The 27,267-nt window shown below is 41.0% G+C and overlaps 1 protein-coding gene and 1 long non-coding RNA gene across 2 annotated transcripts in view; both read right to left on the minus strand.

Annotated features, from left to right (window-relative positions):
• Positions 1-17,916, minus strand: part of arid3c (AT rich interactive domain 3C (BRIGHT-like)) — a 194,850-nt gene extending 176,934 nt beyond the window's left edge. Inside the window, exon 1 of the mRNA XM_067438398.1 lies at positions 17,863-17,916. The gene's annotated coding sequence lies outside the window, so the exon portion shown is untranslated. The remainder of the gene's footprint in view (positions 1-17,862) is intronic.
• A 4-nt stretch (positions 17,917-17,920) lies between these two features.
• The window catches only part of LOC137070875 (uncharacterized), a 48,892-nt gene continuing 39,545 nt past the window's right edge, over positions 17,921-27,267 (minus strand). The window contains exon 3 of the long non-coding RNA XR_010904356.1: positions 17,921-18,019. This is a non-coding gene — a long non-coding RNA (uncharacterized lncRNA). The remainder of the gene's footprint in view (positions 18,020-27,267) is intronic.

The following is a 27,267-nucleotide window of genomic DNA, read 5'->3' on the forward strand; positions in this document are numbered from 1 at the left end:
AGGGCTGGGGCCTCCAATGACAGTAGATGGAAGGGAACCGTCAGTGGGCTGGGATTCTATAAGCCATAAATGCTCTTACTCACCAAGATGGTAAATATGGTGGACAAAGTCCCAGAATCCCAGATGCCCCAGCTTTTCCATCTCCCCCGAGCTGAGAGGCATGTCCAAACAAATGTTCAACACCTCCCTAATTTCTTCCTCAGTGTTAGACATGTGGTTAACTTTAATGAGGAGACTGCAGGCGAAGTCCCTCATGTCAGCCCCCTGCTGACGGATGTAATTGAAGCTCACATATCTGGCAATTTGCAGGTAGTTGGAAGGAGATGGAAAAAGGAAGCTACCCTTCCTCTACTCCTTCCTCTTCTGCTGAGTCCTCAAAGGTCGGATCATTCTGTCAAGTTAAACACAAAGGAATACTGGTGCGAGGACTCAAGTGCAGAACATTATATTTAATTAAAACTCAAAACAAAACCCACGAGGGGGAAAAAATACATAATAGAATAATAAAAATACAAACTTAAACAAACCAACAGTGATCACGGTGAACCAGGACACTTAGACAATACAACGATCTGACCAAGACTGACAAACACAAGGAGCTTAAGAAGGGAAGAAATCAAGAGGGAAAAGGTGGGACAAATGAAACCAATAAGGATATAACAAGGGGGGAGAGATCTAACAGAGACAAGGACATGCTCAACATAACAAAACCCACATGTGACAAACACGGTACCATAATAAAACACCGAAGCATTGAGGACTTTGTAAGTGTACAAATATAATAAGGAGATACTTTATAAAGACAGACAAAAGAAAGAAAGAAGGAGATTCTAGAACAGAATTGAGTGAACGTAAAAAAAAATCTGTGGAACTAGTTACTAAATAATAATTAGTTGAAAGCACCTGAATTTTTTTTACAGTGTGTGTTATGTATAGGAAACGCATCATTAGTAATACCATTACCGCAAATTAATTTTAAAGACCATCATAAATCACAATGCAATTCACTTCAGTTCAAGCTTTTTGTTAATTGAGAAGTCTGGCTAAGGGTCTAAACATTAAAGTCTGCTGAAATACAGCCAGTTTTCTCACTTGATCTCCCTTACAAGAGCTTTTCTTTTGACGTGCTAAGCCAAGCACAGCTAAAACCTGAATAAACAATCTTCCATCCAGTTAATAATTTAAGCCAAGAGCAGGGAAATTAGCAATATAAAGGGATTAATTGTACGGATTAATGAGATATAATTGCACCACTTAGAGCTGATCAGATATTCCAGACAGGGAAAAAAGCTTTTCTTCTGCCAGCCATCTGAGAGTGACCACAAACTGCGTAAGTAGACTCACATGTCCCCTGTCTACACCACATTGACCTCACAGTATCAGTTCAATATTTACATAAATTCCTTACAAAGGATACACCCCAGAGTGAAGCACAGTCCACCTCAGATGTATATGCATCAGAGAAGAGCACTAATTGTCATTTTGCCATCTCAAGGGCACAGTTTTTCTAGTTGTATTTCACTCTTTTGTACAATCTGTGAGCAGTTCCATAATCGTGGGGGACATATGTTGGGGAGCACCAGCTGGCAATTAAAATCCTATTAATGACTTTGTGCATGGTCTGGATGTTGATTACTTTCCCCATCAGAAATTTAAAAAAAGTTGCCAGCCACTTGCCAGCATTTTTGATAATTTGCACAAAATTTTCAGTGTCCCCAAAATATTTTGTTCCATGAATATCTGAAAATGCAACACATCACATTTTTTATTTTTTATCAACACCTGCATTTGGATAAGTTTAATAAAAAAGCAACATTTTGAACAAAAAGCGGAGAAAATGCAAGCATTGTTTCTTCTTTTTTTATTTTTTTTTACATGTGTTTTGATCTTAAAGTGATAGTTCACCCAAAAAAAAAAGAAAAAAAAAGAAAGAAAATTAGCCTAGGATTTACCCACACTCAAGTCATCCTAGGTATATATGACATTCTTTTTTCAGATGAATAAAAGTTGAGTTATATTAAAAAAGTCCTGGCTACTCCAACCTTTATAATGGCAAGGATTGTTGCTCTGTTTTTGAAGTCCGTGAAAATACATCTGTCCTTCAAATAATGTGCTCCACATGGCCCCAGGAGGTTTATAAATGCCTTTAGAAGTGAACTGATGTATTTGTAGAAGAAAATATCCATATTTAAAACTTTATAAACTAACATTTCGGCCGATAGCCTTTCGTATTCAGTTTATGGAAAAAGTGCCTCTGCAGTTCAAAAGCTTACACTACCAGGTACGCTCGTCAGACAAGTACGCTCGTGAACGCATCTTGAACTCCAAAAAGGCACTTCCAACACTTTTCCACGGAAGGCGGTCGGCCAGACCTTTAATAAAAAAAAGTTTTAAATATGGATATTTTTCTTATACAAATGCATAAATTCACTTAAAGGTGAACTATGTAGTATTTTTGCAGTAAAATATCCAAAAACCACTAGGCCAGTGTTATATATTTTGTTCAGATGAGTACCTACAATATCCCAGATGTTTCCAACTATTTGTAAATTGTGAGAAAATTGCTATTTTAACTAAGGACAGGGACGTTGCAGCATTGCATTTGAGAGAGTCGCCTGTCAATTGCGTCATATCTGCGCTACCCTCGGTTTCGGCTTTTATTTGGCAGGAGCGCTTTATTCTTAGCAGTGTGAACAACTGAACGCACGGAGTAAAGTCATAACATTGTTTTAAACACACTTAAATGTATCTAATATGATAAACAGAGCTCCATTACCTCAAAATCATAACCGGAAGAGCGGATCTGTGCAGGCGCCCGGCAAATGAGTCCCGTCCCGTCATAATAAAAGTCCCGGTATTCGCAAGGCGGGTATTTGTTTAACAATCGCTCCAACAGCTTTGCTCAGGTCCATAACACTCGGTCCTGCTCTGCTTTAGACTACAGTAACGTTAATAACCGCATGCATGAACGTGATTTCTGCCCGAGTCCTATTTTTCACCGGCTGTGATGAGAAGACCACATCTCCCAAGATGCTGCGCTCACACTTTGCGTCATCAAACTACGCATTTGTTTTGCATAGGCGCCCTCCAGTGGACAAAAGCTGCATAGTGCACCTTTAAGAACGAATTTATTAACCTCCCAGAGCCGTATGGAGCACATTATATGGCGGACAGATACCTTTTTATGGATTTCAAAAACAGTCCTTAAAAAGGCATCTGCCATTATAAAGCTTGGATTAGCCAGGACCTTTTTTAAATAACTGATTGTATTTGTCTGAAAGAAGAACTTGAGGGTGAGTAAATCATGGGCTAATTTTCCTTTTTGGGTGAACTATCCTTTTAAGATGATTTATTCTTTCAGAAGATGAATAATAGCACCCCCTACTATATAACACGCAAATGTCTGCACCCTGCAGTTCAGGCCCTGCTGCTGCAGAGGCTCTCTATCCAGCTCCTATGATCTGCTAAATCACCTATCTAGATGCCAGATCATCAATATTTTCACATTAAGGTGGCGATGTCCTGAAAGTCCACACATACACTATATTGCCAAAAGTTTTGGGAAACCCCTCCAAATCATTGAATTCAGGTGTTAAAATCACTTCCATGGCCAAGTGTATCAAATCAAGCTCCTGGCCATGCAGACTGCTTCTACAAACATTTGTGAAAGAATAGGTCGCATTTATGAGCTTAGTGAATTCAAGCATGGTACCGTGATAGGTTGCCACCTGTGCAATAATATTTTTCTACCAGCATGAACCGGTTGCTAGTTGGTTCGACTAACCAGCCTTCTAGGAACCAGTTTGCCTTTGGCGGTGACGCGGACTGGTTCTTCATGTTGGAGGGCGAAGTTGTTGCCTGACCTCCAAGCACTCATTCATCTCTGCTCCTCGACATAATGGAGTATGCAAATGCAAACACAAGAGTTTGCACCAACATAAATGCGACTGCTACTCTGAACGCCTCCATCATCACATGTAAACATACAGGTCGCACTTTTGATGTAGGTGCAAGCTCTGGCGCATACTGTGACATTGGCTGCCTAAACACCCGTTTGTCTCAGTTTGCATACAAACATGCAAATGAAGAATTTCAAAATCTGGCCAGAGTTTTTAGATGGATTCGTTTTCAGAGGTGAATTCTCCATCTGTGTGTAGACAAAGGGCGCAAACGAAGGGAAATATCTCTGTTTTTTAAAATAACCATGTACATGTAAACGGGACCTTAGGCATGCTCAATTTAGTTCTTGCAGTCTCTACTAACAAACTGATCAGTTGAATCAGATGTGATAAATGAGGGAGACACACAAAATGTGCAGGGCTGGGGTGCCTCCAGAACAGGTTTGAAAAGCACTGCTGTATACATCTCATTGTTCTCAGCAACGCTAGCAAGGCAGCAGTAAACAGAAACACACCAGGCTTCTTCAAGATGCATCGGTGCTACACAGACTGATCAGCGACATTAAAAACACATCCTCAATGCTCTTGTTGTCAGGATCCTGGTGTGATCGGTTGCTCTTTTTGTGTCTTTACCTTTTGTGTACTCTCTATCTCCTCCCTTCTCGTTATCCCTGATTGTTTTCCACAGCTGTTGTGTGTTGTTTCCCTCTATTTAAAGGGGTACTTCAGCGCTGAAAAGATGAATCTGTATTTAACCTGGGTCATTATTGTAGTAGAAATGTGAAATTATTTTTGAATTTGGTGCCTTCTAGACTGAGAAAAGACAGAAAATGTAATTTTGTCTCATGGGTATGAAAGACTACAACTCCCAGAATGCTTCGCTGCCCTGTGAGGCCATTCCCAAAGCCACCGCTACTGAATTACAGTGACTGAGTTAGAGAACAGACACTACAATTAAATACTGAACGTGTCTGTTCAATATAATGATGGAGTCGCCGCCTCAGTCTCACAGCACTAACGATTAAATTTAACATCATAAATGAGCTGATGAGCTCTCGTGATGGGAGCTGAGGTAATCGCGACGGCACTCGCGGCATACATTCACAGTGAGTTAACTTTCATAGAAATTAATTTGTGATGTTAAAACACTTACATTGCTCAGCATCCGTTTAAATTAACGCCTGCAGCTGAGCTGGGTGCTGTGCGGGGCGATCTCCATCCCTCATGCGCAGGTTGAAAACATGAGGAAATAGCTCCCTCTGCTGGCTGTAGTCTTTAGCCTTTGGCCAAACATTCCAAAGATGACACAAATATCGCCAATTTGCATCAGGGGAGGAATTTTTTCAGAAATAAAATGCATAAATCTCTTGCATAAGCATAAGTCTCAGGGGGATATGGGGGGGGGGGGGGGTACAATCATTTGATTAAACTCCAGGATTACTACTGATACAAAGCCATATGCTAATCGCTGAAGTAACCCTTTAAGGTCCGGGTGTGCTGTGTTCTGTGCACGTTCTTTGAGTTTCTCCTGGGTATTCGCTGCCATGCTGTGCATGACTATTGTTGGTCTTTGATCATGTTTTCTTGTTTTCCTCTGTGTTTTGCCTCCAGGACTCAGCGGGAATTTCTCAATACCCTTGGCTTCTGCTCTCTCTCCCGGTATTTTTGTGAGTACACTGTGCAACGCTTTCTTGTGGATTATTTCCTTGTGGACTAGTTGGATTCTTCATCTGTCAACGAGTCTCGTTTTTAGACATGGGCTGACAACACCTTGAACTGTACACATCTGTGAAAAATGTATGTTTATTCCTCTTCTCTTCGGTGTGTCTCGTTTTTAGACAAGATCCGTTTGGGCATGGATGGTGCTCCACACCGTTCTGGACTGTGCATCAACATCTGAGTTCCTGAGACCCGTTCTGGATTATGCTTCAACATCTGAGTTCCTGAGATTCGTTCTGATTAAGCATCAACATCTGAGTTCCTGAGATCAGTTCTGGATTGAGCATCAACATCTGAGTTCCTGAGACCCGTTGTGGATTAAGACTCTTTCTCTCTCTTTCTCGCTGTTTATTTTAATAAACTTTGACATGCATAAGATTCCCTCCGTCTATCTCCTCACACTTGTCTTGCAGTTAAAGCAGTGCCAGACCACCTTGGGGCTTGTTGGTAAGGTGTATGTAGCAGTGAGTCAGGCTGGTGATGCCCTGCATATGATGGCAGTTTTTCAAGCATACCAGGCTGACCTGATCAGGGATTTGGACTAGGGGCAAGGATTGTCTCTAGAGGAAGTTGCTGAACTGTACCACACCACAAATTTAGTCTTCGATGGCAATTAATGGCGGTGATGGTGTTCCTTTGAGATGTTCTGATCTTGCTTTCTGGATTCTTCAGTGCCTATGTTGATAGAAAAATTCAGAAAGGCAAGTGCGCAGTCGGTGACATTCAGGAAGTACATCCCAAGTTGCCTCCTAAAATGTCAAAACCTTCTGAACCGTTGACTGAGAATTCCTGGAGACAGGATCAGAAGGCAAGCTTGGCCACTCATTCCCCCCTACAAAGAGTATGGTAGCCTGACAAGCCAGACCCACATCAAGACGTTTGGTCTGGAAACTCAGCATTGACAGGACTCAATCCGAGGGGCGGGATAAACGGTTGTCTTTCAAACTCCCTCTGCACACAGTTGGATAGCGCTACAACCAACCAGAGCAACGTGAAGCGGAGCTAGTTGATAGATTAAACTTTCATCGTAACCGGTCAGCAAATCTCCGAACACATCTTCCCTTTTTAAGAATGACTTAGGTGTAGTTCTTTGTTCTTTTCTCAGAGAAAAGCTTAACTCCAATTCTTTCGTCATTATGCTAAGCCCCGCGCACCGACCACCCCCCCCCCCACACACACACACACAAACACACACACACACACACAAGGCTCGTAAACGTCTTTATCAAAAGAACACAATGATGTCCACCCGCAATTGAATGGACTATTATTTTTATATTACACATAGCCCGCACGATTGGTCGATAGAAGCGCGAACCGCGTGCATGCACATACACACACACACATATATGTGTACGCGCCGCCCTTCAAATGTCAAGTTGAGAGAGAGACAACAGCACAGATCAAGAAAGGAATATTATGAGATTCATCTGCCTGCCGGGCTTTGCGAGCCCTGGCCCATACATGTCTGACTCCAGTGTGCTATAGGTATGAGCCGATCACCACCATGAGTTAGTGGGCGGGGCTACTGGATTAGACCGGCTGTAGAGGTGTGTGTTTCGTAGCGCTATGACGTAAGAATGAAGCACAAGATTGTTTTCTGGGCCTGGTGTCTATAAAAGCTTTTCTTTGACTAACAAGGAAGTTTTCAGCTCTGAAACGTAGGGAATATTCTTATATTACCATGACCTTTTATATATCAAAAGTTGATTTCTCAGTTCATCGCCCCTTTATTGCCAATTCATACCATACAGACAAACGGCAACAAACAAGTCTGTCAGAATTTGTTGGATCAATGCGTTACACCTGTCAGCATCTGTTGCTACTAGTCGGAGTTTGTTTTCAACTGACCGAACATGTTCAATCTGTGTTTTTTGGGGTCATGGAATGTCTGAGCAGTGTGGTATGATTTTCAAACAAACAACAACAAACTCTGATCTAATCTGACCTGGACACAAACCTTTGGCATAAGTCTCTTGCCAAGATTGCATGTAGGTGCCGGGAGTGCTTAGTAAATTATCCTTGTAGATAAAATTGCCTGTTTCTGTACAAATTAGAAAACGTTTTAGAGAAAGTGCAAGGAGATATTCACGAGGGACACTAGACAAAGTCTATGTGTAAAATCTGAGCGAGAGCAGTCCACAAAGCATCCCTGTTTTATTTACTCCCCAACTATTTGTTTGGATTTGAAGTAGGGATATATAGCGTCTTTGGATGGATGCTTTCAATAGGCCTTTTCTAGTATGATGTGTGTATAGAAGGGCTAAAGTAGAGGTAGATCATCTGAAGATCTGCTGCCTTTGGTGTAGCTCTGGAGATCACAAGCCAGATTGGGCCTCTGGAGAGTCCCTTTACTTAATCATCATGTTGTGTTTCGGGTTCATTTTGACCCAGAAAAGATTTTCTTTTCCCCAAAAATACTAGTTATGGTATCGCATTGCACTGAAACTTAGTGACTTTGTTCACACAGGGTATAACTTCTACATTTTCTTTTTATATTTTCATAGTTTTTTTTTTGGGGGGGGGGGAGTTTTTTGTTATTTATTTGTTACACTGTGTTACACAGAAATGACAGGCTTACAATTTTTGTTTTTTAAATCTCATGCGATAGCATCACCAATTATTACATTCAATCTTTTTGTCAACTTGTTCTTTTATTTAGGACTGGTTTTGTGTTTCTATTTGCATCTGATTATGATCGTAGGCCTCATTTATCTGAAAGTAGGAAGTAGAAAACTGAAAAAAAAACTTTATTTATGAATAATTTTCACAAATATTAAATAAAAAATTAAGCTAATTTGCACTGTTCATCACACTAGTGTGCTTTAATGTTTAATCAGAACATTTGTTTTAAAATGCTTTTATTTTGTATAAAATGGCACAGAGTCACACTTGTGTACCGGCCATTTATAGTGAATGGGAGAGACTGAAAATAAGAGAAACATTTAGTTTTCTGGAGCATGTTGATCACTGAGCACTTGGACTGAGCGCTTGAGAGATTTGCTATTAGTCAAGCAATCCGTAAAGCACACTATATCAGTTCATCTCAATGAATACAGAGTGTATTTGATGCACAGTAAACACTAGTGTGAGGAGCGCCACTAAGAACGCTCAGTGTTTCTCACACACTCAAAGAGAGGAGAGTTTTACATACCACACAGAATTGACATGCTACATGTAAACAGTCTTCTTTGTTATATTTTTCTGTAAAATAACGATGTACGTTTGGAACTATTCAGCCTTTATAAACAAGAAGAAACTAATACACAAACAGCAATCTCATTGGCTGGCACTCACCTATTAATGTGAATGTTTTGATTTCAACAAATCAGTTCAATCAACGAGAATAATATTCATGAACCCAAAAATGCATCAATCCTTAAGGCTGCAACATACTCTGCAAGAACAGAGAAAAAAGTTCTCGCTCCGAGGGTTGCGAAAACAAAAAGACGTCAATTTGTTCTCGCAGCCCAGGTTTGGGAATTCTCGCAGCTTTTTCTCGACACATCGCCTGAGCAGAACTTTTTTCTTGCGGGTGTCCGAGAACTATTGGTCATACATTTAATGTGTTTTTTTCCACAATGCGGTGAAACGCAGATGATCGGCATCTGCTTTTCTCGTGAAGTATTGAGCACGCCAGGCTCTCACGTCACAGCTTCACAACGCGCACCTTCACCAGAGTACTGATCTTCTTCATCTGCAGCCAATCATCACCACAATCACCACCAACACAAAAGACACACACACACACACTCTCAGTCACTGTCCGGTCTCGTTCGCAATAGGTACTATTTCCCTGCTGCTTACCTAAGGACTCCCTCGAAAAAAGTTACCGTCTCCAGTGTCTTCATCCAGTCTCCTTCGTTCTCCAGAGCCTCGTGTGTGCGTGTCCAGTGTGCTCCAGCGTTCCTTCCCTCGAAGTCTCCACCGCCTGTCTGTCTCTGCCTGCCACTTCTCCTTACCAACGACAACCGATCTGCACTACACATTCAGTCAAGTCTCTGCTATTCTCCTGGTTGCTCATAAAATAAACGTGTCGGGCGGCAGTGGCTCAGTGGTTCATGTAGGTTGGCTACAAACCAGAAGGTTGGTGGTTCGATCCCCGGTTCCACTTGACCAAGTGTCGAAGTGTCCATGAGCAAGACACCTAACCCCAGCTGCTCACGACCGCCTGTCTGTCTCTGCCTGCCACTTCTCCTTACCAACGACAACTGATCTGCACTACACATTCAGTCAAGTCTCTGCTATTCTCCTGGTTGCTCATAAAATAAAAGTGTCGGGCGGCAGTGGCTCAGTGGTTCATGTAGGTTGGCTACAAACCAGAAGGTTGGTGGTTCGATCCCCGGTTCCACTTGACCAAGTGTCGAAGTGTCCATGAGCAAGACACCTAACCCCAGCTGCTCACGACGAGCTGGATGGCGCCTTACATGGCTGACATCGCCGTCAGTGTATGAATGGGTGAATGTGAGGCAAAAATGTAAAGCTTTGGATAAAAGCGCTATATAAATGCAGTCCAGTCCATTTACGTGTCACTTACCATCTCTGTCTCTGTAGCTTCTGTACCGTAACAGAAGACCACAACATCGAGCACCAGGATGAGCCATTCAGACCCCTTCCAAGAACTGGTGGATAGCGTGCGGGGCTTGCGGCCCTGCATTGACTATCGTGCCCTCAATAACTGGTGGATAGCGTGCGACGAGAACTATCCTCCGCCACACCATCACCGGCACTCACTTCCGCATCCAAAAGCACCACTTCTTCCGCACCCCTGTACACCAGTCCCATGGCCAAGCCACCGCCCTTCTCTGGTTCGGCGGAGGACTGCAGCGGATTCCTACTATAGTGCTCACTGGTCCTGGAGATGCAACCGCAGCTTTATCCAGACGATCGATCCCAGGTAGCGTTTATCGTTTCTCAATTAAATGATAAGGCATTACGCTGGGCGGAAACTTTGTATGCACAGAATAATCCAATCTTACACTCCAAGTCCAGTTTCATCTCCCAATTCAAGGACGTGTTTGGAAAACCTGCCTGGGATGCATCGATCAGAGAAAAGTTATATAATTTGAAACAAAATAAAATGTCTGTTCATGAGTATGCCCTGCAGTTTCGGACCCTGGCCGCTGCTAGCGGATGGAAGGAGCAGTCGCTGTTGACCACCTATCGTCAGGGATTGGATCCCCATGTGCGGTTGCATCTCGCTGCATACGAGGATACCATCGGGCTCCAACGATTCATCCAGCCTTCCATCTGCTTCGCCACACGTACGCAGTCGTGTCTCGAAGGACACCAGGACCAGGTCACGAGCCTCCAGTCCCTCCGTCGACCAGAGTCCGTCAGCCCTCCAGAACCAGGATTCAAGCCCATGCAGATCGACAATAACCGTCTGACCCCAGCTGAGCGGCAGAGAAGGTTAGGACATTGGTTATGTCTGTATTGTGGATCATCCAATCACCTCATCTCCAAGTGCCCTATCCGTCCTCCTCATCCCTTGGTGAGTGTAATCCAGCCATCAGGATATAAGAGTCAACCATTAACCACAGTTGTAAACCTCATCCATGCCGATGTCTACCTGCCAGTCTCTGCCCTCCTCGACTCCGGTTCCGCAGGGAACTTCATCTCCGGCGCCCTCTGCCGTCAACTCCAACTCAAGACGACTCACACTCTAGCTACCCAGCTACCAGGTCGAATCCATCACAGCAAGACCGTTGAGTCTGAGAAAGGTGCGCTCCATTGCCGATCCCGTTCAACTTCAAGTGGGAGTTCTGCATGCTGAACTAATAAATTTACTGGTTCTTGAGGAATCCGCCGCTGACGTGATCCTAGGGCGCCTGTGGCTAGAACAGCACAATCCCGTCATCTCTTGGAAGTCCGGTGAGGTCCTCAAGTGGGGTGAAAGTTGTTTTTACCAGTGTCTGTCTGCTTTGCCTGTTCCGTCCAGGTCCTGTACGAACAAGATTCCAGTGTTCGCCGCTCCCATTGAGAGTCACTTCCCCCGGAGGAGAAGGCCATGGAAGAATACATCCAGGAAGCACTCAAACAAGGATACATCCACCTGTCCACATCCCCTGCTGCATTAAGTTTTTTCTTCGTGGCCAAGAAGGACAGAGGCTTGCGGCCCTGCATTGACTATCGTGCCCTCAATAAGATCACTGTCAAATTCCGATACCCCCTTCCTCTCGTCCCAACCGCGCTGCCACTGTCTTCACCAAGTTGGAAATCCGCAGCGCGTATAACCTCATCCGAATACGTGAGAGGGACGAATGGCAGACTGCCTTCGTGACACCTACAGGCCATTATGAGTATTTGGTCATGCCATATGGATTGGCCAACGCCCCCTCCACGAGGTACTCCGGGAGTTCATCCACAAGTCCGTCCTAGTCTACATACATCTTGATCTACTCCCAGAGCCTGGCCGACCATCGCCACCACGTTGCGGAGATCCTGAAACGCCTGAGGGAGTTCGAACTCTACCTAAAAACAGAGAAGTGCTCCTTCCATCAGCCCTCAGTGCAGTTCTTTGGCTATAACATCGACCGCATAGGCATCCGGATGGACGAGGAAGGTTGATGCCATCAGGTCCTGGCCCATTCCATCCACCATGAAAGATTTACAGACATTCCTTGGGTTTGCAAACTTCTACTGACGTTTCATCCAGAATTACAGCATCATATCCAGTCCACTCACGCATCTCCTGCGCAGTAAGCCCAAGTCTCTGTCCTGGAATCCCGTGGCCACGAAAGCATTCCAAGACCTCAATGTCACAGACACGTAATGTCACAGACACGCCAGACTCTCACATCACAGCTTCACAACGCACACCTTCACCAGAGTACTGATCACCTTCACCTGCAGCCAATCACCACCACAATCACCACCAGCACAAAAGACACACACACACTCTCAGTCACTGTCCGGTCTCGTTCGCAATAGGTACTATTTCCCGGCTGTTTACCTAAGGACTCCCTTGAAGAAAGTTACCCGTCTCCAGTGTCTTCATCCAGTCTCCTTCATTCTCCAGCGTCTCGTGTGTGTGTGTCCAGTGTGCTCCTGCGTTCCTTCCCTCGAAGTCTCCACCGCCTGTCTATCTCTGCCTGCCACTTCTCCTCACCAAGGACCACCGATCTGCACTACACATTCAGTCAAGTCTCTGCTATTCTCCTGGTTGCTCATAAAATAAACGTGTCACTAAAGCCTAGTTCAGACTGCACGATTTTCAAACTCGTCGGGTCACTGCTTTTTTCACACTGCATGACTTTTTGGGGTATCATTCAGTCACTGCTGTGTTCACACTACACAATGGTTTGACGACAGAGGAGTTCACACTGCATGACTGAACAAAAGGAAGAATCGCTGACAACTCTCTCTCTCCGGTGCGCAAAATACGTTTTCCAACTACACGTGCGATGTGACAAGTAAACAACACGAGATTACACATTTGTCTCACGCAAGACTTGGAATTGTTTAAAAAATGATAAACTGCACAAAGTTTGCTTCAAATTTTATGTGCGCTGATTTGTGGAGAAAAAGAAAAATATTATGGCGGAAGAAATTGTTGGAGAGACAGAGGGAGCCAGGATTGTGTTCTACAAAGACAGTTTGAGGTAAATAAACAATTTTGTAATGTGCTGCTACTGTGGCTGGATGTGCAAATGTTTGGGCTTTGTTTCTGTTTGATAAATGTTTTGAATTGTAAATATATCTATTAAAATACTGATATTCTGCTCTATCCGTCCTCCCTGAACCTCCAGCTGCCATATATCTCACTCTTTCATTGGCTGTCGGTCATCGCCAATGTAATTTTCAGTCAGAACGCAGTTCACACAGCAGGAGTTTCAATCACCAACAGGTCCAGATATTTAGCATGCCAAATATCTCACTGGCGTCGGCGATTCTCTATGATCGCGTCTTTGATCATTCACACTGCGTGATTGTCACTCGCGTGCACGAGCACCGATTTGCCGATGATCTTTTGAGCATTTGTCTGCGATTTCACAAAACCCGTCGTCGACCCAAAATCGGGCAGTGTGAACTAGGCTTTACCATCTCTGTCTCCGTAGCTTCTGTACCGTAACATAGTGTGGTTTATATTGTTATTAATTAAAGAAATTCTTAGTATTATTATCTTGTCAGTATTACTGTTTTAGTTTTTTTAACCAATGACCAACAATGTCTTTAACACCACCACCAGCACTAAATTCAGTTAAAATTATAAATATGCATTCATACTTTTCCATTTGCACATGATTACCAAGTTTTAGTTAAAATTACTTTAATTCTATCATTAAATTTTTATAATCTGAAGACATGGCCGGGATGATTATTTTTGCCATTGTTTGCATCATGAGAATATAAATAAATACAGAATCTATACTACTATTTTAAAAAAGACCAGCACTTTTACAGAGGAAAAGTATATCTGAAATTTTTTACAGGTTTGTTTTATTTTATTTATTGTATGAAATGTGTTTATTGCTTAATCAATGATGGGTACATTTTACTTTAGATCATTGTTTGTTTTTCTAAGGCTCTCAAGAATGCATGCAGCTCTCACTTGTAGCCAAAAACAGGGAGAATGGGACTACACTTATATCGTTATCGCAATAAATGCCAGAAAATATTGTGACACACACACACACACACACACACACACACACACACACACACACACACACACACACACACACACACACACACACACACACACACAACTATTTTGAGAATTACACACTTTTTTTTCACAGAGATTCTTTTTTCACATTTTACCTTACCCTGAACTGCATCTAATATCCATTCATTTATCTGACATTACCACATTCAAACACACAAATGTATGCATGAACTGGCTTTAGTCTGCAGTGACCCTGATTCCAAAGGATTTTTCAGTCTCACATTTCTTGCAACAAAAATAAAATGTTTTTGCAAACATTATAAAAAATACCGTAGTATAGGCTTTCTTTGTGGGTATTTACTGATCGAATAGCAAATCTGTTCACAAAAAAAGCAATGTACCTGGTAGTGAATTGTTTCATATTATATAAAGTTTTTTATAACATTGTGAATGGAAGAGACTTCCTGAATGGGCACACTTTTAAATTTCTCACAAAAAGGGGGGGAAAAATTGCTTTTAAAAGACTTTTACCTCACAAGAAATTTACAATGTAGTTATGAAAGCTGGGAGTACGCAACCTAAGCCCCTCTATCCCTCCAAACTACTGTGAAATGAGCATTTAGTTCTGTCAGTTTGTGGACTGATTCTGTTTATCACATCTAATTAATCTCTTGAAAATGCAATAAAGCACCCTTAATAACAGTCTTTCAAGATGTATTACCATCTGCTATGTCCTATTTACTGCATAACAAATCAAGATGACAAAATGAAGAAGCTACAGAAGCAGCGAATGTAATTGCTCCACAGATGTTCCCAAGTTGATGGCAAATAATCTTTCGAACAAATATTTTCACATCTGGTTTTAGCTGATACAATATAGTATAGTATAACAAGTTCTTTTGTGAAGATTGTGAACATAATAGCTCAGTATATTTTGTGTTGGTTGATAGACTGATTACATAAAAAGGTATTGAAGAACTCTGGCTTTCAGCAAGTTTTTAACTTTGAAAATAAATGTTTTGTTATATATCATGTATCAAAATCTTTTTATTTTATTTTCATAATCACTAAGAACTGTCAAGGCTGGCAAAATCCAGATCATCTGAAATATTGTGAGTATTACTGAACAAAATATATCATGGAGATCTTTCAAGAAGTGATCGTGACGGAGGAGGCTCAACAGAAGTGAGTCTTTTACAAGCAGTTCCTGCTGCTGCAACGTCTTTGTTACGGGAAACTCTGTCTTTTCAGCTGAAAAAAGCAGACTGTACACACTGAATCTCTTTGAAAAGCACCTGTAGTGGCCAGACATATTTCCTCCCACAGCTGACATTTGTACAGATGTGAAAGCAAAAGAAAAGGAAAACAATTTACACAGTATCCCAGCCCTCATCATGCCATAATACATTCCTAGGACCAAACACCATACCTTTCATATAGATAGCACTGGATACTGTTAAATGTTTGCACTAGAGCCTTAAAAATAGGGACTGGAGAAACTAGAGAACTATTGAAAGCACTACATATGACAAATACGCGTGTACCTTGCAGCTAGGAACACTATTTAGAGAGAATTGCTCTTTATGACTGACAAAGTAATTCGTTCAGAACAATTTAATTGTCAAATGAAGAACAAGCACATACAGGACATTTCCCTATTTACAATTTTGTATTTGACTAAAATATTTAACTAGCTTCAATTATGTTTGACTGTTCTAACCCTAGAACGAGAGCCAACATTTATCTTTCATTGCACATTCTCAAGGGAGTTGTGGTGTCATCAGTAAACCACCACAGAGCTGTGTATTGTGTTGTGAAATGCGTGGGCACTTTTATAACCATCCATAATTATGGATGACACATGCAATAGACCACAAACTGTGTTCATAAAGCACCTACAGTGACCCCAAAAAGTCTTTGGACACTTCACAAGCCTGGTTTCACAGACAAGGGTTTAGAATTAAACCAGGATTAGGCCGTAGTTTAATTAGGACATTTAAGTAGCTTTTATAAACGAGCCTCAGAAAAAAACAAAAATATTGCACATTACTGATGTGCATCTTGAGACAAAACAATTGCACTGACATATTTTAAGATACATCAGCGAAAGTTAAAATCGCTCAGTAGTATTTAAGTCTGGGACTAGGTTTAAGCCTTGTCTGTGAAATCGGAAGATTTCCGATCTGAGTCTTTTTTTCTTCCTCTGTAAGTGGCCATTATGGAGTGTAATACAACCAAGCATAAATGTCCACTAAAACGCAAATGACTGTAGTTGACAAAGGGAGAAAAAAAAAAGTATAATGTCAGTTCAAGTTTAACAGCAAGACACTTTGATTTGTTGGAAACTGGCAATGTTTTAGGAGACTTTTGTAACTTCTAGAATGAAAAAAAGATTTGGACAGGGAATTTTCCCACATGATGTTCTCACATTTATAATGTCAACACATGCACAGGGCTGTTCATTTCCTTGCACTTAGAGGCAAAGTGTAGGGATGAGGAAACGGAAAAAAGAGCTCCATTCAGACGTCTTATCTCAATTGCTTCCTGAAAACAGGTTAGAGGACCAATCAGAGTAGAGCTGGGGAGTCAGGTTGTTGCTGTCTAAATAGGATGTGCTGTAAATTGCCAAAACACCAAGGACTTGCAGCCCTGAGACAGCAGACTTGTTTCCTCTATATTCCTGTTTAACAAGCCAGCAATCCATCAACGCTATCTCAAGCTCTCTTACTTTAGCAAGTTCCAGGTCCCTGTGTTTACTTACAACAAAAATTAATTAATCAGAGAAAATTCAATCCAAGTCCAAGTCCAAGTCCAAGGCAAACGTTAATTATTTTGGATAAAATTTATTTTTTTATTTATTTTCATTTGATAAAAAAGTACAATGATAAATTTTACAGCTATCAGTTCATGATAGCGCATCTGACTGCCATATGCCAATATGTGTGGAACTGACAGCAGTAGATCAGTTTGACCACTAGGTGGCAACACACATTGTTGTTCACTTGCATAAGAACTAGCTGAAGGCAGAGCACTGGACAGTCCAAAAGATGGAAAGCGAAGCATAAACTTGGCTTTACGACATATGTCACTGGTTTCATCTTTTCTGCTAATATTTGCGGGCAAAAAAAAGATCCATTGTTAATAGTTTAGTGGAGCTCAAACAGAAGTCACAAGCCAAGCATCATTCTGTTAGTTGACGCAGCAAATATGCGTGACCAACTAGAACCAGTTGCAAAAACTGCGAGGGGAAATCTTTCCCCCTTACACAAAATTCCTATTCACATATTTCCATTTAAATTACTGGATTTTGTCCCTGAAATTTTGACGAACCACACCTTATCATGCAATATTCACTTCTGTAACCAAAGAAAAGACATTCTATCCCCTTCTGTAACTGGATCAGACTTAAGTGTGACATGAAACCTTAGAATATAATTTCTAAGAAAATGTCATCATTCAACTGAGATTTTAGTATTTCAAAAGACCTCAGCAGTCATTTAGCCATGGGACATAAGCAGTGTTCATTTGTCCTGCGGGTTTATGGACTGAAGCCAGACTACCAGCACTCATGTTTAATTTACAACCTCTAGCAGCTTTTAACACAGACAGCCATACTTAACCACCTAAACTCACCTCCAGAATTAATGCATCTCTGAGAGCTCTCCAACCTTTAGAGCCATAAGCACTTCCAGGAAAAGGTGGTAATTGCAGAAGGTGCTGAAATCCGCTTTCACCTCTTTCACTTGCTTACAGAAAGTGTCACAGCCATCTAAATCTTTCAATTTACATTCTGTAAAGCAAAAAATATATATATATATTTCAAATGGTGACAGATTTATGAAAAAGGCGGTACAGGTGTGAAAGATTGCTGACATATATGTTAACAGCTTTTTCTGAGATTGTTCTGTCTCTGCTTTACTATATGTGTCCTCCCACATAACACCATAATGCATACACTTGTATGAAGCTTTGGTTGAAAAAAATCTACTAAAAATAGAAATGAAAGTATAAATGTTGAGAGAATTTGATCTACTGAAGCATTTATTTTAAAATAGTATTGATTTTACTGCATGAAACTTGGAATAATGTTAACTAACAAGAATTATTGAAATACTTTCCATATTTTCATGTCCTACATCAGTTGCTTAATTAGATCTTAGCAATGATCCATCCATCCATTATTCAACAGGAGAAGGACTTTTCCACAAGATCATCATAGAGGCTCTGCGTAATATATATCTGAAGGTGTTTAAATCACGTGGTAGTTGTGTTCGGCATCAGCCAGGTGGTGAGATATGAAGGCACAACCGTGTAATTTTCCATCATCACCCCTCTGTGACAAGACAGCCCCCACCCCCACCTCCAAAACGAAAGGTCTTTCTGGGTCAGGGATCAAAGGAATATGAGTGAAAGTGAAGCTGCACAGAGCTGAGATTCTTAATGAACCTCCTATAGAAGTTTGCAAAGGCAATGAAATGTTGAACCTCCTTGACTGTGGCAGGTGTGGGCCAGTTGTGAATTGCCTTGACCTTCTTAGGGTCCATCTCCAGGTGGCCAGGGGTGACAATTAACCCAATAAACTGAGTCTGGGAAACATGAAATTCACAGTTTTCTGGTTTTATGTAGAGATAATTATCAGGGAGTCTCTGGAGAATCCTGCTAACATGCCTCTCATGCTCCTTCATTGAACTAGAAGATGAGGATATCGTCCATGTGTACAAAGATGAATAGATTAAGGGGGGGGGGGGGGGGTGAAACACTCAATTTCAGTCAATCTCATGTCAATCTTGAATACCTATAGAGTAGTATTGCATCCTTCATATCTCCGAAAAGTCTTTAGTTTTATTATATTTGTAAAAGAAATATGGGCTGTACCGAGTCTTTCCGGAAAAAAAACGAGCGCCTGGAGGCGTATCGTGTGGGCGGAGCTAAAGAATGACGAATGCGCAAAGCGGTGACGTCCTCAAGCGTGGAGAAACCCTTGCTATCGATCTCAGCTAATAGATATGATCCAGAATCTAATTCGGAGGCTGAAACAGAAACCGCAACAGCAGGACGTGCGTCTCTGTGGTATGTACTGTATTAATGGCCTGTCAACATTTGTCTTTACTCTTAGTTTATGAGGACATGATTCGGTTTATGGACTATTGTATGCGACCAAACCTTAGTAGCAAGCAAAACGGTTTTGCACGTCAGACTAGTGTAACGTTATAACGTTATATAGAACAGCAATGAAGTCCGTTAGCGCATTTGAATGACGAAGCACGCGATCGTGTCGTTTACTGATGTTTACATACACGACGATAAGCAACAGCACAGACATTTGAAGGAGTTTTACTCACCGGCTGCTTCCAAAGCAGGACCGAATCTTTATCGCTGGGACGGCTCCGTCAAAAACACACTTCTTGGAGTGTGGAGATCCACTTTGCGATGCGACTGAAGCATTTCTGCGTTCAAATCGGTTCAAATGCAGCGCTGCCTTCCCGGAATGATGTGCTGAAGCGTTGAAGTCGCTTAATGTCAAAGTGGAGGAATGAAGTGGAGCGCGGCACGGACTATAACCGACGTTAGTGTTCACGGACGACTGGATCTGCAGCTGAGAGAGTGTACGGCCGTGTATTTCCTCTCTCTTGCTCTAGTCACGCGCGGGCACCCTACCGGGAGAAGAGCCCGTACGGCCCATACAAGGACCTTCCGTTCTATTGACGTCAAGTAGACCCATACTCGAAAAAAACTCTCCGAAACTTGTGAGAAACCGGAAGGAGTATTTTTAACACAGAAATACTCCATCAAACGTCCAACAATAGTTTTTGAAACTTTGTCTATGTTTAGGATGGGAATCCAAGTCTTTAACAGTGTAAAAAGCTCAGTATGCATGAAACAGCATTTCACCCCCCCCTTTAAGCATGTCCCAGAGAACATCATTAAGGGTTTGGAATACTGCTGGGGAGTTGGTGAGCCTGAACGGCATCACCAGATATTCGTAGTGTTCCGTGGGGGTGTTTAAGGTGTTCTTCCATTCGTCCCCTTGCCAGGTCCACACGATATGCTAAGCATTGTGGAGATCCAGTTTAGTAAAAACGGAAGCCCCTTGAAGCAGCTCAAAAGCAGTGGCCATGCGAGGAAGGGGGTATTGATTCCGAACTGTTAACTTGTAATGATTACCAGGCCCTCAACAAGGCCTAAGACCCCCATCTTTCTTCTACAAAAAAAGAAGCTCACCCCATCCGAGGAAGTAGAGGTACGGATAATGCCGGCTGCCATGGACTACTTAATGTAGGTGTTCATTAACTAAGCGCTCAGGGGAAGATAAGGAGAAGATCCGACCCCTGCGAGTGCATGATCCAGGGAGTAGATCAATTGCACAGTCATAAGTGCAGAAAGGTGGGACAAAGAAAAGGAAACACAAGAAAGAACTAAGGCAGAAGAGAACACAGGGGACCTCTAGAGGCCTGGCGACAAATAACAAGAGGCAGAATGCAGACAAAAAATTTGTATTTAGACCACTGTACGTGGGTATGGGAAGATTTTCAGTTTGGGTTGGCCAAATCCTAGTGCGTAGAAGTCGACAACTTTCTGCAGAGTCAATAGCCACAGACCTCCAAACTTTGTGTGGCCTTCAGATTAGCTCAAGAATAGTGTGTAGAGAGCTTCATGGAATAGGGTTTCCATGGCAGAGCAGCTGCATCCAAGCTTTACATGACCGAGTGCAATGCAAAGCGTTGGATGCAGTGGTGTAAAGCACGCCACCACTGGACTCTAGAGCAGTGGAGAGCAGTGTTCTTTGGAGTGACGAATCACACTTTTCTTTCTGACAATCTGATGGACTGGGTTGAAGTCTCCAACTCCATATTAAACAGAATGGGATGTCATTTATGTGCATGTAAAGGCAGGCATCCCAAAACTTTTGGTAATATGTGATGTTTATTAACAAATTTTGGGAGGAGCATGTTCAGATAATTAAACCTAATTAAACACAAGTGGAGCATGTTCAGATAATTAAACCTAATTAAATATGAGTGGAACACATTAAGCTAATCAATTTAATCAACAATTAGAGGTGTACAAACCCAATTCCAAAAAAGACACTACTAATTGTGAATAAAAACAGAATGCAATGATGTCGAAGTTCAAATTTCAATATGTTTTATTCAGAATACAAAATAGATTACATATCAAATGTTTAAACTGAAATTTTTTATAATTTTAAGGGGAAAGTTGATTTTAAACATCATGGCATCAACACATCTCAAAAAAGTTAGGACATGGCCATGTTTACCACTGTTAACCTTTTTTTCACCAAGGCAGTGCTAGTTTCAAATCGGTTCTTTGTGTTTCCACACCCAAAGCACCAGCTCCGAGCCAGGACAAGTGGTTCTTAAGTAGCACCAAAACATTGCTGGGCTAGAATTAAGAACCACTTGCGTCAGCGGCTGGGGGCAGGGTCAACAAGACGAACACAAACTTGTCACGCCATTTTTTAAATAGCAGCTAATTAGGCTAATAGCTGCTGGATTGTAATCTCCGTCTATACAAATCATGGAGAGCTGCACGAATACTTTGGATTTGCAGGGTTTTGATGGCGATGTAGGATCATAAAGCCATGAACCATTGAGGGAAGGCTTGTTCCAGGTGCATCAGCACGCGCTGTGCAGACCGATCGCGTATGACATCAAAGTACAGCAAGCGCAAACGGCTCCTTTTGCTTTTAAATCACTCACGCGATATTTTGATATCATACGCGGATCGGTCCGCACAGCGCCGATGCATCTCGAACAAGCCTAGCGAGAGAGATGAGACATATAGTAACGTAAGACCTATAGCTTTGTGGTGGCTCTCTAGCATGTGGAAAGCCAAACCGGTTGTTAAAGGCTCTCAAGTCGAACCAACTTAAAACTGACACTAGCACTGTCTCTGAACTAGCACCCGGTTCATTCTGATGGAAAAGGGATATGTGTGGCATCACCTCTTCTTTTTATAACAGTCTGCAAACATCTGAGGACTGAGGAGACCAGTTGCTCAAGTTTAGGAATAGGAATGCTGTCCCATTATTGTCTAATACATGCTTCTATTTGCTTAACTGTCTTAAGTCTTCTTTGTCGCATCTTCCTCTTTATGATGTGTCAAATGTTTTCTATGGGTGAAAGATCTGGACTGCAGGCTGGCCATTTCAGTACCCGGATCTTTTTTCTACGCAGCCATGATGCTGTAATTGATGCAGTATGTGGTCTGGCATTTTCATGTTGGAAAATGCAAGGTCTTCCCTGAAAGAGACAACGTCTGGATTGACAGACAACTGTACCTGGACCCATGATGTGATTTCCATTACAGTAGCATTCCTGTATGTGATGCAGTGCCGTCTAAGGCCCCGAAGATCACAGGCATCCAGTATGGTTTTCCGGCCTTGACCCTTACACACAGAGATTATTCTAGATTATCTGAATCTCTGGATGATATTATGCACCGTAGATAATGATAACTGATGATAACAATTTTCTGCGTAAAACTCCTTTCTCATATTGCTCCACTATTTTTCACTGCAGCATTGGGGGAATTGGTGATCCTCTTGACTTCTGAGAGACACGGCCACTCTGAAAGGCTATTTTTATACCCAATCATGTTGCCAATTGACCTAATAAGTTGCAGATTGGTCCTCAAGTTTCTTATATCTACATTTAACTTTTCCAGCCTCTTATTGCTACCTGTCCAACTTTTTGGGAATGTATAGCTCTCATGAAATCTAAAATGAGCCAATATTTGGCATGACATTTCAAAATGTCTCACTTTCAACATTTGATGTTATTTATATTCTATTGTGAATAAAACATAAGTTTATGAAACTTGTAAATTATTGCATTCTTTTCTTCCTCACAATTTGTACAGTGTCCCAACATTTTTCAGCATCCCTCCACCCCTCACTTTGATTTAAAGGGGTAATTATTTTTTTTTATTACTTGGCCTTCCCAATCAGTGGATATAACAAGTATATATATATTTTACTTTCTACTCCAATACATTTCTACAGCGTTTTGTTACATTTTTGTTACATTTTCTGATCAGTTTCAGGGCTTGAGATTAAGGTTTGTTCGGATAATTAATGGATAATAATAGGCTAATGTATGAACTGACGGTTGCGCTGTTGACAATCGTGCAGCCTCTCGAGGAGAAATGGAAACAAACCAAAGCCACTCGTACAGAGAATACCAGTAACATACTGCAAATGTGAACATACTGCATGCATACTGCATACTTCAATATGTGAAGGATTTTATATTTGATAACGTATAATCAGTGTTACAACAGTTACTTTGAAAAAGTAATCTGATTACTGATTACTCCTTTAAAAAGTAACTTAGTTACTTTACAGATTGCTTGATTTTAAAAGTAACTAAGTTAGATTACAAGTTACTTTATTAGTTACATTCAGCAGTTGCCGACAACACCGCTGCCGCCTCAAAATAGAAATGACAACCGTTTTTGGCAACACCCTTTATTGCATTTATGCCCGAGCCTGACGGCCCGACTTTTTTACGCCCCTTTTTTTAGGCTTCTCCTTCGTTTTATATTTATTTTAATAATTAAAATTAACAATGAGATGTGCTGGTGGAAACAACATGAGACCATGATAGCTTGCGCCACTGTCAAGATATGGCTCGCGCAGGGTTAAAGAGTCCGTTTCTTCAGTGCAGCTGCTAGAGTTATGGCCTTTTTACAACTGGTTCCTTCATTCGTTTTCTCTGACCAGGCATCTATCTGATTGCGAAATGACCAGGAGTAGGCCTAAATGCCTTCCGAGAGTCTTTCCAGACGTATTTAATTCCGATCACTCAAACAAACCAATTCAGAAGGTGCATGAAAGCATTTCAGACGAAACCGGACAAATGTAAATGTATCTGGTTATTTAAACCACGTGTAAATTTTACTCCTGGCAAATAATTAAAAAATAAATGTGTGAGAGCGTGTTATGTTGTAGTCAGATAAATATGATGGTGCTACTGCAACATCGCTGCAAATGAGTAAAGCAAGCCAACGCATATGGCCGTAAATGAAACTTTAAAATAAGTCACACAAAACACAATCATCTTCAATATAAATTAATGAGACTAATGATCTTACCACCAGTGCTTAGTTTGCTCTCTCTCATTGCGATTTTTGAATTTGAAATGGGCTGCTGAATAAAATGCTGGAATATTTTGCTTAGATGTGAACTCCGTTAAATGAGCATATACCGCGGGAATTGAAGATCGGATTTATATTAATTTTGCTGAAGTGTAAGGTAGGCTATAAGACAACCTGCATGTACTTGTTTTTTTTTTTAGATTGTGTAGCCCGTTTTGTTTTTTTTGAGCGCTGTTGCGAGCAGTAGGCTAATCTATCAGCCTGCCTCAGCTCGTCAAAAATGCGTTTGTGGTGGTATAATAACTAGCCTACTTTGTTTTTAATGGCAAAGTAGTTATATTTCGTTTTGTTTCTTTATTAAGTTAATTTAGAAAAATGTTAAGAGCAATTTTTTGTTTGTTAAATTAAAGTTTTAATTTTTTTATGTGACGACCCAGTGAGTGTTTAATAGCCTAGTCTCTCAAACCAACTTTTGAATTGTCTTGCCTATATAAACTTTAATTTAACAAACAAAAAATTGCTCTGAACATTTTTCTAAATTAGGTCAATAAAGAAACGAAACGAAAAATAACTACTTTGACATTAAAAACAAAACTGAACTATTTTAATGGCTGCAACAATGTAAAAAAATAAATAAAAAAAACACGGGCTCCAGCCGCGGGCTGAGAATGTTGATAAGCTGTCGGTTTTTACTAAGGAAAATGATTAAAATAGTAACTCACAGTGACTTGGATAAGTAACTTTAATCTGATTACTGGTTTGGAAATAGTAACCCGTTAGATTACTCGTTACTGGAAAAAAGTATTCAGATTAGAGTAACGCGTTACTATGTATGTACTATATGTATTAAAAAACATCACATGACACGACCAAGAGTGCTGTTTTCCTGAATACCATCACGACTGAAAATTCATGACAGTTCCATAAACAATTAATTAAAATTAGTCACTTACATTTTAGATGCAATATAAACTGCTTTTGGTCTATTACAGCAGCGAAAATATTTCCAAGATCAGATCATATTTCCTCATCAGAACCACAACGCATCTCACAGCAATAGTGTGGTAATGAATGATTCAGCGTTTGAATGAATCGGTTGAATCAAAGATTCAATGACCTGTTCGTAAACGACTGCCTCATTCATGAACGAATCAGCCGTTTGAACGAACCGACTCAATGACTCACTCATTAAGACCTGCCGCCACCTACTGGTAGTTTAGTTTCATGTTTAAACATTATTTCCAACGTTTCTTATTGTATTAAAATATATAGGCCTAGTTAAAACAATCTCATAACATTATTTAACGCAGTTGTAATTTGTCAGTGTAAATTATTTAATTTGACAACCATATAGGCTAGCGTTATTCTAATTTAATTTATTGATCAAATTTAAGAATATAAAAGGAAAGCTGAAGCATTTAAGATTAATCCTCATAAATATGAAGATTTAAATGCATCAAAGCTGATGTAAATGTTACTTCTGAATAGATATTTAACTCTGCAGATCACCCTGATATTGTGAGTCAGAATGTAAACCGGGCAACAGATGATTTTGTACTTTTACTTAAGTACTAAGATTCAGTACTTCCTCCACCACTGATGTGCACACAAGACAGGACAGGCATGTGACAGGGGTGAGCCACCAAAATTACAGAGTAGCTCACTATTACATTTTACACAGTTTCTCCAGAGGGAACATCCTATTGCTTATTTATTTAAATTAATATAATTAATTAATATTATTAATAATATTTAATTTAAGTGTTAAAATGACTGTAGCTAAGTAAATGTGGTGTATGATTGTAAATTGTTTTCTTTGATTTAGAAGTGAATGTATTACATGCTTAATTTAATAGGTAAATCGGTCTGTATTCACTTTCATGCACTAGTTTGAACATTTTACAGAGGTGTTGTACTGATACTTGCATGTGGAAAGCAAAAAATAGACAACCATCTATTCACAGGCAGCTGTCGTGCTCATATTCAGCCCACATACAGGTTTGACTACACACATGCTGTAACTGTCTACATCTTCCTCACGGCCACAATGATTTATATCTTAATCATAAATAGGGAGCTTTTAGCTTGTGTTCCAAAATGATGAAGAAAATCTTCTAGAGAGAGATCATGTGCTGGCTTGAATGATGCCAGATCCCCTTAATATCCATGAGAGGGAGATAAATCATACAGTCTCTTAGCTCTAAGTGGTTTGTTAGCTGCATGAATAAATATCTGACACATTGAGTAGGATAGCACATAATTTAATGAGACTATGTCACCCACTTGAAAAGCTGACAGATTGTGTAGCTGAAAACAATGGCAGTGTTTGATGCTCTGGTCTGTTTTCTTCTGAGGAGCAGAATTATAGTCTTAGCACTCAGCAACAAAGAAATGACATCTTTGATATAAACACATTCAGGCAGCTGTAGAATGTTATTGTCACGGAACGGGGAATAACAGACGGCAGGCAGAGAAGCGGGATCCAAATGCAGGGGAAATTTAATAACCAAAACATTCAAAAATCAGGAACAAAATAACACTGAGCAAACGAAAAGAAAACACGGAGAACAGAGAACTGAGAAATACCTGCATAACAGCAAACAATGACCGACAGAGAACAACGGAATTACAGAGGTATAAATACACACCAGGAAACAAGGCTAAACAAGATAACAAGGGGAGTGGTAAATGGGAAACACCTGGGAAAACTAATCAACATAAAAAAACTACAAGAACTACAAACTCCACAGGAAACAGGACACAGAACAATACACAGATACCTTCAACATAAAAGTTCCACAGATTGCCAGACACTGAACAGATCTGACATTACCCCCCCCTCAAAGGAGTGGCTTCCAGACACTCCAGAACCAGTCACGGAGGGAGGTGAAGCGGCGGCGGAACAGGGGGAGGGATGGA

This window comes from Pseudorasbora parva, chromosome 3, assembly GCF_024679245.1.
Source record: "Pseudorasbora parva isolate DD20220531a chromosome 3, ASM2467924v1, whole genome shotgun sequence".
NCBI classification, from domain to species: domain Eukaryota; kingdom Metazoa; phylum Chordata; class Actinopteri; order Cypriniformes; family Gobionidae; genus Pseudorasbora; species Pseudorasbora parva.